This window comes from Acanthaster planci, linkage group LG13, assembly GCF_054643075.1.
Source record: "Acanthaster planci isolate LZ-2023a linkage group LG13, COTS_SCS, whole genome shotgun sequence".
NCBI classification, from domain to species: Eukaryota; Metazoa; Echinodermata; class Asteroidea; order Valvatida; family Acanthasteridae; genus Acanthaster; species Acanthaster planci.
Genome location: NC_141789.1, coordinates 4694668 through 4708178, shown reverse-complemented (window position 1 = coordinate 4708178; position 13511 = coordinate 4694668). Strand labels below are relative to the sequence as shown.

The following is a 13511-nucleotide window of genomic DNA, read 5'->3' as shown; positions in this document are numbered from 1 at the left end:
ATACGTAAATTCAACTGACTACATACACTATGCCTAACAAGAAAGCTCGCAACAAATTACTTTTCCTTCAAGTTTTTCTTCTTTCACTTTTTGTAATACAAACAGGTACACCTTGATTTTGTTTTTTGAGGGAATTCGGTATTACTAAGTATTCAAACATTTGATTGAATGGAAGGTCAACTATTCCAACATTCAATTATTCGTACCGACTTGGCCTTGGAATGACCGACATGATTAAGAGAAGTGACTGGACATGCAGGTATGCATGCCAACCAGGGGCGGCTACACTGGTTATGGGATATGTAGATATGTACAGGTAGGTGTGTATTGCTCAACTTGCCAATCAATAAATCAATAATGGTTAACATTGTAATACAAGGATCTGCTGACTGTTACATTGTATCAAAGTGTTACACCAACCATAAGTATTAAACAAGGAAAAATCACCCTACTGGCAACAAAATACTTACTCTGCTGGGAAAGGGAACTGGGAGTAATTCAGAACTGTCCTGATTGTCAAGAATTTGGGGATTTGTGACAAATATATAGAACTGTCTGTTTATTTCAAAACTAAGCGCATGCACATACATGTATACTCATACACATATATTCATTAGGTTTTTCTTTAGGTTCTAGGGCACAGAGCTTTGCTTTCATGTTGTTTTGCCAGTTTTTTTCGACCATTTTTTTCTTCACATTTTAAGCAATACAACATGTGAAAAATCAACACACATGTAACACAGACATGTCACAAATAGACAGGAATGGAATAAAAAAGATAAGGCCATCTGGCAACAATTTTAAATGAACTAAAAGCCAAAAGTAAATGCACTCACACATGCTTCTAGTTTTTGAACAAGATGCCCCTGATGAGATTACGGGGGGGGCTATTCTGGTATGGATAGGGCACTTCAATCAAACTGAAACCCCCACTCAAAAAAACATCCACACAGAAAGTTTGGCTCTGGTGACCTTGAGAGGAAATCTAAAAAGTATAATGAATTTCTTGAGTACATGAACATGTACCGTATTTTTTGTGGGAAAGGTAGTATTCCATACCTCTTACAAGTACAGTGGAACACCGCTATACCGAACATTCGGCTGTACCGAACATTGTCCTTGGCTCCCAATAATTTGTGCACAGAACCTACCGAACACTATTCAGTTGCCATTTGTAATTCCCCAACGTCAACATGATAAAACAGTCAGTGTTTTTTTTATGTTGGAAAGTGACAAGTGACCATTATTTCCCCAAGAATGAGAAGGAAGAGCCACTAGTTGTCAACGGTATTAAGTGGACACTGGTTTTGCGACTCCACATGATCGGGTGCAGAAGAAAACCGCACGTATGTGCAAGGTGGCATTGCACTAACAATAGTCTAAAGAGGGCGCCGCTGATACACAAATCAACCAAGATTGGCCACAGCATGCATCAGAGATCAATCCTGAGCGGTAATTCCATGTCTTTTAGGATAAAGTTGATATCAATTTTTTGACTCAAGTTTAAATAAAAAACAAAAATAATTAACAGGTACATTTCTAGAAACCTTAAACTTGACTGCAATGGCAAACATCACAAAACAGCGAACCAAGGTATCACAAGAGGGTGCACTTCGGTTAGACAAGAGAGGGCGCTATTCAACATGGCAACGTTCTGCAGTTAAATTCGCTGTACTGAACGACCACTGTACTGAACATTTAGCGTGGACCCCGTCTTGTTCGTTATAGCGGCGTTCCACTGTACTACAGACTTTCATAGCTTTCTATGTCGCGAGATATTTTTTCATAACGCTATTCCCGTGTTTCAGGCTCTGCCCATTTCTCTGATTATTTTGAAAAGACTACATGTAAAATTCTGTCTCCAAAAGTACCCTGAAACTGTCATGAAACACACTGAATCTAATGACATTCAACCAACAGTGGCAGAATGAATGATACAGGCATCACCCACTGAAGGACCTGCCAGAAGTAGGGAAGGGGATTATCCCCATGTCAAAAAGGGGGGGAGGGGACAAGTTCCCCATCCCCCTTCCACCACCATTGTATTAAACAACCCAAATAAATGTTTTTCTTTGTTTACTGCTTAAGTGAACAACAAAAACCAAAGTGCTATTGATCCAAAATTATTACGAATTCTTGTTTTTAGAAGACAATTCATTTGTTAACATCTGCCATGTGCTTTCCTGAAATGAGTTTTTAGTAGATTCTGAAATCTCTCTCTCTCAAGGACAAAACATTCTTGCGATGCCACAATTTGTTCCTGATTCAGACAAAGAAACTGGCCAACATGTCTTCAAAGAACACACAAAGTTTTTGATGAAATCTACGTACTTGTATAGCATTTCCCTTGAAAGAAATGGACAATTCTGATGTCCTTTTTGACTGGGCTGCCATACTGGACAGTCTTCCACAGACACACATGAGCAGTGAGCATGACTACATGTAAGTGGCAGACCTATCTTGCCATCCCAGGGAACAGTCCACTAATTCAAGCCCCATTGAAAACAGTGCAAACTCAGCACTGTCCATGGCCCAATAACATGCATACCAACACCCCTGAGGTTTCTGAAACACAATCTGAATTATGGTCTGGTCCCTAATTCTTTCAATTTCTTTTCAATTTTGTGGGTTAACCAATTACATTTCCCACCGAACAAAATCACCCTCCCCTAAAAAGTGATTTTTCTGATTTTTTTCAGATGAGAGCCCAAAGACCAAGGTAGTTGATCCTAGCAAAGATTTAACAAGTCTCACCATTTTAGGGGCCAAAAAATCTCTTTTTTCAACAGATACTGTGTGGGCACATTTAATGATAATTAACTGGCCAGAAATTCTCTCTTGAATTAGTAGTACTAGACTACACCCTCAGCTGCAGACTGACTGACACTGACAGACAAGCTGAATGCACAGTGTCCCTCTACAGTGTACAGTACATGTACAGTACATACACCTGTACATGTACACCTGTACATGTAACTGTACATGTACAGTGTACAGTACTGTACAATGTAAATACAGTGCTACAACCATAGAAGTGTACACACTTTACACTGGATCAGATCACAGGAAGCTCATTCTACTGTAGTCAATGGGATCTAGCATTGTAAGGCATGACCTCTGGGGTCACCAAAGTTTGTACACAGCCACCTTGGATTGCTTTCCTACCCTGCTTTTGGAGCTCAGTGTGTGTCCCCTAGATTACGTTTCAGGCCTATTCCCCACTAACTCTGATTTAACTAGGTCTCTGAGGGACTTAACACGCAGTACAGTATGCCCTGGGCTGTATATGTACATGTACATAATAGTGCAGAAAATTCCCACACTACACGTACATGTCTCATATCTCCCACTCCTAGATTTGATAACAAATTGTTGTTCACGGTTTCTTGTTTCTTTACTGAAGTTCACAAACATGGGTAAAAGCCAACTACATGTATGTGTTTTTTTAATGGGGTCCAAAAACCCATGATTATTGACACAATAAAAATAACTGATGTGGAGACAGGTATTCCAAGGGTATGTGTGTGTGAAAAAGCAGAAAAGCAAATCCCCCCCACTGATAAATTGCATGCATTCATAATTTAGGTGCGCAATTCACCTGTGCACTACATGTACACATGTGCATGTATATATGTATAGTGTACCTGACCTACATTGGCTGAAATGCTAAGATGAGCAGATGTACAACATTATACCGTGCTGAACAACTCTAATCAGCCTGACAGCAAAACTGCAACTCTAATGAAAGAAAAAAGTCCCAGCGGGATAATTTTGTCTCCTCAACTGAGAGACGGTGGCTTGTGGCCTTATATGGCATAATGTTACTAATGTACCAATATTCTAGACTACGTAGGGATTTGTGAGAGCTATCATTTTATTTTCAATACAACTTAGTCATTTAATATAACTGTTCGGGAGTCACTCTAACACTTCAAAAGAATCTGTTTGGACACTAAGACCACATCTCATCTAGACACAATGAACACATGAATTAGCTGCATGCCAAGATATTTGCTGAGAAAAAGTAGGCTGCCAGTCAAACTGTCACACAATGGATACCGCTGTGAAATAAGACTGGTTCTTGTCAGCAGCCCTTTTATTTTTCCTTAAAACAAAAATCTCTGAAGCCAAATTTCCTGCTAAGCTGCACTTTGAGAATGGGCCCTGCTAAAATCTCCAGAGCAAAAATCCCATTGCCTGCCACAAGAATTATTGCTACATGGTTGTATGTTATGTGTCAAATGTGTGCTTACAATACATTACAAGACAGCAGGTGTCTCAGAGAGTGGCACACTGAGGCATAATTAGAAAGCCGCTTCTTAGTATGTATACACTTCAAAAGATGTAGGCCAAAACAACTCAGAAGCCCTGGCAAAACTGATGGGCTTTTAAAAATTTTCACAGGTACCGGTACAATGTGTTGGTCTCAAATACATGCACTTCACTTGCAAAGCATGCAGAATCCTTTGATGCTGACTGCACTCAGTTTGCTCTGGGCATGATCAGGGCTAGTGGTGCAGATCCAAGGATCTAAGCGAATCTGAAGGACTTGACGAGATGAACACTTGGCGCATTTGTTATGAGAGATCACTGACACCGGCTGCCCAAATTGATGAGTGTCAAGAGGGCTTCACGCTTAGTGAAAATGCAGAGAGGATGGATGCCTCCCCAAGTACGTGTTTATCTCATTTCATATCAGCCAATGTTGAAAAAGGGCATTGGGTCCCATTACACAACAAGGAAATCACAGAAAACTACCCAAACAAGCACTGTTAAACACAGAATGGTGATCACACAGCTGAGTGCAAAATTCCATGGAAGACACAGCCGTGAAATTTTGCACAATCTGGTTAACATGAAAAGATCTGATATCACAAGAAAGATCTGTAATACCCAACAAGCAACTGCATTAACTTAAAATGACTAACCCTAAACATGCAAATCTCAATAAAATCCTGTATCAGATACAGATGTCAATGTCATATAGTCTAGCAAGTTTAAATCTGACAGAAAGGCACCCATTTGCATGCATGTCTTCAATGACTCTACTGTATCATGTTTGAGCTAACATCGTATATATTACTTTATGCTACAACTACTGAGTACGGTCATTGATCACAGTTAAATTACAAATAAAACATGTCTTGAGCTGCCCACATGCAATATAACATGTAACTGGGGCCAGTTTTTGAAAGGCTTCCCTACTTTTTGGCTTTCTTTTCAAAGTCAATTTCAGGAGAAACCGAAAAGTATGATCCTCTGATTAACTGCTTAGATTTGATTCAATACACAGAACATATCTAGAAATACCACATCCGTTGGTTCCCTTTTTTCGCACACATTTGAAAATTATTCTTCCAACAAGTCTTCAAAACTTGCTACATGAAGTACATGCAAACATTTTCATTAATTAAAGAAATCTATTTAAGATTTATCAAATAATACTGACTTCAAAGTAAAGGGGTAAGCCCAGAAATTAGGGGGCCAAAAGTGTGACATTTTCGTGTCCCTGTTACATCTGACCTTTTTATTTTACATGGAAAAATCACCGGAATTGATTTCAAACTGTTACTATTTGTTTAGCAGGTACTTGGCATTAATTCCCAACACTTGGAAATCAGAAAATGTGTTCTGAACTTACAATATCATATGTACGATGTGACAGGGATACAAAAAATAATGGACCCCTAATGTCTGGAATTACCCTAAGGAAAATGTAAGTCTTGCTTGTGAAAGGATATGCACTGTATGACTTGACTTATCACATGGTAATAAGGTGAACTGCCACATATACCCACCCAGCCTCTACGGGGAACACCAGTGACTTCCCAGGTTTGCTTACAAAGACGTTTGATCTTGAAATAAACGCATAAAAGCAGAACATCCACAAAGTGATGGATCCCTGTGACTTCACATCTTCACCGAAGATTTTGATGATTTGGATCATTTCCAACCACCACTGCGTGACATTTCTTCCACTGACCAAATGAAACACACCATCAGTGGACAAGTGCTACAGACTGGCGCTGTAATGCAGTGCTGTATATTTGCACCCAAACCATTCAATATTTGTAGGAGTGTTTCTTTTCATGAGTGGGAACCAGTGTAAATGTGCTTCAAACCACACCTGATTTTTGTCGTGACTTGCTGCAAAATGAGCTACGCTACTGAAACATAAATGATGCATTAAATTCACTTCAGAACATGAAAAAAATAATAAAGCACTGACTTCCAGATTATAGGTCTCCACATTTTATCAGATTTTTAAAATTGTGTAATGAAACGTAAGCCCAAGGTGGTCACTAAAATTCATCAGGTGGGCCACCTCACTTTTCAAAGAGCATGGGGATTGCCGTTGCATACTATCATCAAAAAATCCCTACACACAGAACAACCAGTTGACCACTATAACCAATGATCTGAGGTGGGCTATAATTATCTTGTTTGTATAGCAATAGTCTACTCTGTTACACAATAGTATTGTTGGTGCTGTCATGTTGTTTCAATGAGGAAAGATCACAGCATAGCAATTGGATGCCACTCCAACACATGAACAAGGTGTATTAACACAGTGGGCATTTCTTTAGGTCTTTTACAAGATTTGAGGAGTTTCTCAGATTCCAGACTTTTCCCTGAACGAACAGATGACCATTGTTGAGGATATGGTCAAGGAAAGTGGTTGGGGTACGGCTGTCATTAAAATAAAACTTTACACACAATCTAAAAGTTAGTGCTTAAATAGTTCCCTCGATGATCCCTTGTCAGAAGCAACTTTGTTACAAATCTGTAACTCTAATTACCATTGCACGGTCATTCCTAGTTTCTGAACATTTTCAAAGCATAAGGCTGGTTAGAAAACCCCACTGGATACAGCTCACATTGAGGTTTTACGACAGAAAGCCGTGAAAACTTTTAAAACCAAACCACCATGACGTTCCCAAATATCGTTGTTGACCTAGTCATTTTAATTTCCTTCTTAATGTTGCGACAAAATTGACAAAACCACGATGTCTACTTCAAAGAAAAGTAAAAGAGACCCTTGCATGCTACAGTGGGAAAAAAATCCTTGTGAACGTTTGAAATGTGCCCAGAATAGGCCTCTATCAGTAAATAATTCCAGACGATCTCGCCTGTTGTCTACATACCCGCGTGCATGCACTGAATGCCCATATTGCTCGCCTCATCATTGTTGCGGCCGTCCACCATGCATGCAGCAGTGCACTTCCTATGTATAAAATACCTTAAGCCAGCTGACTGGATGACCGTAAGACCAAAACCTCCGACTTTAAACTCCCCCATTTCCCGCCCCAGAAAGTGCCTTCAGTCTCTACTTATCACCCCGAGGCTTGTCAGACAGGTAACTAAATGAACACTTCTTACCCTGGTGGTGTCTCCAAGCCTAAATACGGTGGTTTTCTGTCAAATATTCCGGTAAAATCCGACGAAAACAGGGCCTCCGCGACCGAAAAACGTGCAGGCGCTGGTGTCGGCGTACCGCGCACGCCCCGAGTCATTGGGCCGTCAATCACGGTGCAGTGATGGGCGGGGCTAGTGTACGCGAAGCCCGCCTACTCAGCCCCGTCACGGTGGTTGTGCGCACCACCTGTCACCTCGAATTTGGAGGAAATTAACGGGTGTTAATTACATATCGCCAAGATAATTTTTATGACGGGATTTGTCTGCGTGTGTCTTGAGCTTGGCAAGCGTGCTTGCGGAATTGCAGATGCCGTTGACAAATGGTTTACACATACATGTACATGCAAGCTTATTCCATCACGTCTTTAGTCCGTGAACGTTAACACGAGCAGACGATAGGAGTGAAAGTACATGTACATGTACATGTACATGTACAGTACTTGGTAAAAAAAAAATCAACAACCTTGTAAGAAATATAACCCAATTTCACTATGAATGATTCAAAAATTACGAAAGAAAATTGATCAGATATTTCTTCAATTCAAAAATAAAAGCCCACAATCCCTTAAATTAAAAACGGAATTTGCAAATTGAAATATAACTACTTTTATCCACATTAAAAAAAATTTAATAGGCTTTTGGAAAATAAATCAATTTAGCTCCACAATTTAAATGATTTGATATCTTTCACAATTTTATGCACCAAAAAGCCCATTATTAACCCTTTTTTTGCACAACGTACAGTCAAACCTCGTTAATAACAGGTCCTTCGGACTTGGCAAACTACCTTGTTATAACAAGGACCCTGTATGATCAGGAATGAAAACAATGAAAAAGAAAGGAGTGGGACCTGACAATTTCCTTGTCTTAAGCTGAATCTTGTATTAACAGTGCTCTTATTAACGAGGTTCGACTGTACTTGTTCCACTTAAGGCCTCTCTCCAAATCACGTTGCTTTGAATCTCCCTTTTGAACATCAACATGAAAATCATTTGTGTAATTTTGTTTTCTTCTATTATTTTCACACTTTGTTTGGCAAGGTATAGAAATCTCCAAATTGAAGAATGCCCCAATCTGTAATTCTGAAAGTTTGATTCTCTTCAGGCTTTCTGGCATAAATCTCGAAAAAAATGATAGTGTTGTGTTTTTGAAAGACAGTCAAAATGGATCTAGAACCATTTGGGGGGGGGCGCAATTGTTTATAGTGGACCAAAAGTTTGAAATATTTCTCATATAACTTTTAGTGGCCTTTCTGAGGGTTGAGGCTACATTTTGGGGCTCTTTACACATTTGTGGAACAAAGGGGAATAAAATAGACTAAAAATTCTTTCTCTCGTTGATTTTTTTATTCTTTTTTCGGGGGGGGGGGACATGACCCCTTGCCCACCCCCGTCTGTCCTTTGTCAAATTTGAGCAAGTTAATTATTGGTGTCTACAAATTGTGCGTTTTCCTCTACTTTGACACAGTTTAACCTTTTGTCTCCTCCCCAACTTAACTAAATGTAACCCCTTCCAGCTTTCTTTCCAACCCCCTGCTCTGCACTTTCACTGAACAGATCGGAGTCAGAACTTCCGTACACGTCCAACTTTCGTATGGAATCTTGCGAGCGAGAATTTCCAGAAACAAGACAGCAATCACGACCCGACAGACCGAATCAAAGCGGCGCGTGGCACGTTCAGGGTCCACACGTCAATCAATTCCCAGTCTCCTTTCTATGATGCATGGCCAGCCGTTCATGTCCCCTGCATTCACGCGGGAAGTTCCGCCAGTATAAATAACACAAATTTTATGGGCTTTAAAAATTGTATACTTCTTTTCCCTTATGAGGTGCTTGACGGAGTGGAATTCCACAGGGATATTTTTTCTCATGCTACTCGATCCACGGGATGTTGTTATCCATTGTACTTGCTAATTTCATTGTCTGGGTACCAAACATCACGTGATACCCTCCAGAATTTTTCCCTGTAGCTGTATAATAATACTAATTATTTATTTATTTATTTATAAAGCGCAAATTTTATTCAGTTAAGTTCAAATGCGCTGTACAATGAAGATATATTAAACGTGGTCGAGTCGATGGCATACAAGGGTCCTCAGGCAGCCGCCAAACGACCCACATCCACCTGTAGAGAGAAGACAATAAGAAGCAGTTGCAGATTTAGAGGTGTGAGGAAAACCCCCAACGAAGAAATTTGTGGGTAAAAATAACGGACTCAGGTGGGGACTGAAAACCTAATCCACATGCGGACCGAGCTGGGAATCGAAACCGGGCTGCAGAGGTGAGAAGAGAGGAAAGATCTTCTTCGCTTACCCGACTGTCACAAGCTGTAGAGAAAGCCAACCCCAATAACTAAATAGTGATATACTTTGGCAGTTCGTTTAAAAAAAAGGGAAAAGAAAAAATTGTCATTGCTTAAAACAAAGCATGTAATGAAATTTAAAGAGTTGTTTCCATTGGAATGAAATTCAAACCGAATTTAAGTTCATCTGAAGCAAAAGGAAAACCTCAAGTATGATTACGTTTAGGAAAAACAGGCCTTATTTTTACCCTATGAAAATGTAACAAGGCTGCAACACTACCGTTGGCATTGATTTATTGAAACTGTCTTATCTGTGTATGAAGAACTTTTTTTTCTAAATGCCAAGCAGTGAAAATTTTTTCAGTGCAGTTAGACCACGACACCTAGTAAGCCCCCATCACCATCAGCAAAGAATCACTCTCCCTCCACATGCTCTCTGTGCAACTCCAATTATCCTTCAATGTCACGTCGTAATTGCATGTGCCACTATAAAAATTCAGTGCTGCCGCCTGACAGCTGTCTATTAGCCCACGTGACCTTGCTGTGACTTTGACCACGCCTACTTTTATATTAAAATACCCTTGGGCCGCGTCTTGCGCGTGCATGTTGTCTGGCGTCTCAAGTTAAGTGGGCCACGCCATTTAACCTCAAATGGATTGTTCGGCGATGAGAAGATGAGCTGCCAAAAACAAATTGAACAAATACTTTGCAAAATGTCAACCAACAAAATCCATTTGTGTGGTATGGTGTACGCTGAAGGCAGGACTGGTTCTAAGAAAACAAAACATACTGTAACATTTGATGTCGTTTTGAAGCAACTGGAAACGCACGTGATCTTTCACGTTTTAAAAAAATATTCCACATATGAATTTTAAAGAGGAAAAATTCGTTTTAAAACCATTTTGAAACTGATACGCTCACTTGAACTTTAGTGAATTTTCTGCATGTCAAAAACTGAGAATATTTTAAAGGTCCGTATGAACAAACACAAGATCCTATTGCGACCATCTTAAAGGACAAAGCTTTTGATTCGGCATGGATGAAAAAAGAGACCATTTGCTACTTACTTCAAGTTTAAAGATTGATGTTTATTGTCATTCGTCACAATTGAAGAAATAAATTAAATGTATACTTTCTTAGGGAAGAGTTGTTACAGATGAAATTCACACGTTTAGATGTACAGTTTCATCTCTTCCTTTTCGTGTTTTGTTGAATTAACTGAGAATTTATATTCGCAGCTTTTAATCCGAAAATATCCGATATTCCCCCATTTTAATACATTTTGTCACACTCTGTGGTGTAAGGTTATGCTCCTTGTAAATGCACCTGAGTCCAATTTGACTTTATTTTCAATTTTCCCATGTTGCCCTTTTCATGTGTTTTTTTTTTTTTTGGTGTAAATTACATTGCATGTACATGGAAAAAATGCGATATCATTTCATGGAGAAATGTCAATACTACAGTCACTTCAGCGCCAAAACTTGCCAGTAATTTGGATGTTTGGTTTTCTTGGTGATGTCTCTATTTAACAGTACACGACATTAAACAACAAAGCTTTTTGCTCAAATATTTTCAATAAGCAAAATTTGGGTTTAACTTTCCGAACCATTCATAGGAGCTACGTATACCAAATTCTGCATGAATGCAGGATTTTTCAAAAGTGCTGACGTGGGGGGCAGGTGTTAAAATCAGCGACCAAAGACCTTGACTACTGAACCAAAGTTTGCCGTGTTGCATAATGTATTTCTGGACAGAGAATTCGGGATTTAATCGTGAACGAAATTTGCAAAGTAATATCGGGCACAGGGTAGACTGGGGCTTGGCCACCACAACCTCTTCCATTCAGCTTTGTCTATGACAATACCGACAAAACTTCTTTGTCAAGCACCAAAAAATGGATTGAACTCAGCCTGAGAATAAGGGCTACCAGATGCCAAGTCCCCTTCAAGCGGACGGCTGCTGTTAATGTTGGCTACACAAACTCGACTTGCGCCAGGCTGTCTTGCGGTTTCCACCAACGAGGTGCTTAGCAACTGTTGTAGGCTTCTAGGCAACACTCGATGTATGTGTTCACTGCGCCCACCCAACTCGGAAATCATTCAACAAGCAGAAAACAATCTCCCAGGGAAATACAATACCGAACAGATCCTTGAGAGTTTTTTGATCCACCTTCACCGGCAACGACTTCAGAAACAGGGCAAAAGCATTTCCTGATCAGAAATGCGTTACATTGACAAATAAACATTGTGCACGCATTCAAAAAAAAAATGACGCACGGTCAACTGGAAAATGTACAACCAGGTATATCAGTGATGACCTTGTTTTATAAACCAAAAAAAATGTCGCAGTCAAAAAAATAGCATACGTGGATTTCGCGTAAAATACCGTTTTCTTCTATTTCTCTTGCATGAACGTAGCTCACGTGCGCAGTCAAAATGAGATACAGTCATACATGTTGCGGCAAGAAAAAAGAACCAATAGACTGTATTCATGTGTTGGCCATCTTGGATTGAAAGTGAGGATAATTTTTCATTTTTGGAACCTGTGAGGGCCAGTTTACACTAGAATAATTCCAAATTTGTAATAATGACATCTAAATATTTTAAGCCATTTATAAGATAACATAAAGGTGAGGCTTGGAACCAAAAATAGCCGGGCACCATACCACTGAACACATTAAACCTGTGCTAAATATGATAGATTCATAGAACAAGATTGAAAATGACTTCCCCATGGATAAGACCGTTTGAGTAAGGCAATGATGATATTCAGACCAACAGAAGGCCACTTGGCAAGAGCCATAAACCAGTATTGAATTACAAGAACACTAACTCTCATGTTCCAAGGCAGTCTCCAACGAGGTCAAGACTAAGCTAATGTGTGCGGGATACCCTGGATGCAATTACTATTAGGTTGAGCAGAGTAAATTAGTAGAACATCTTTCGCCAGGACACTGACAAAGTCCTTCCATCAGTTTCTCTGTCCACTTTATTATTCACCAAAGGTGGACCTACTCAGATTTCTGTTCTTTTATTTTTCCTTCTTGCAGGAATCAATACTTCACGATGGAAGCTTGCTAGCCTGGTTCAACAAACATCCAGAATTGGAACACCTGACCACTGATGCCAGCCAATGGTTCAGAATTATAAAAACCAGGTACTAGTGCGGCAGCTAGCAAACCTATCGTTCACTTTGTCATAAAAGCACCAAATTTGGCCACGTATATATTCGCTTAAGGTATTCCCTCAAAATTTACTGAGACACTCATGATTTTCCCCAGGTGAGATGTGGCAGCCTTATATCAAAACGGCCGCCAAATTGCATATTTATGAATGTCTTAGGAGCTTTTAAGCAATACAGATCACACCCAGGAGTCCAGAGCGTCAAAATGACCACCAAATTTACTTTAAACTCCTAAAAGTGTGTATAATATGCTGCGATGCTATTATGAAAATGTCCGAGGGTTTTCTGACCACTGGTTCCTAGATTTCAAGTTCACGCCCAAAATATATTATCTAGGATAGTTCCGAAATGGCAATTGAATGCTTTCACACATATACTTTTTTTTTTTAATTTTGCAGTACGATTTTTAAGGGTACTCGGGAAACTGTGTTTTTCTTCAGTAAGGTGCTATGGGTTCATCCTGTATTGTCAGTATAAGCACACCACTTATCCAGAACTGTCCAACAAAACCACACCCCTTCATCTGCACATGATTTGATACGGGGGCAAGATCACATTGAAAGAGACATTTTCGGTTCTGCAACAGAGGGAAAGGACAGCTTAACTGCACA

General features: G+C 39.7%; 1 protein-coding gene across 2 annotated transcripts in view; it reads right to left on the bottom strand.

Annotated features, from left to right (window-relative positions):
• pcgf3 (polycomb group ring finger 3) overlaps positions 1-7531 on the bottom strand; it is a 60980-nt gene extending 53449 nt beyond the window's left edge. The window contains exon 1 of one of the 2 annotated variants that reach the window (XM_087144716.1): positions 7381-7531. The gene's annotated coding sequence lies outside the window, so the exon portion shown is untranslated. The remainder of the gene's footprint in view (positions 1-7380) is intronic. The other variant, XM_022238634.2, reaches the window with a different exon arrangement.
• Positions 7532-13511: the final 5980 nt, after the last annotated feature.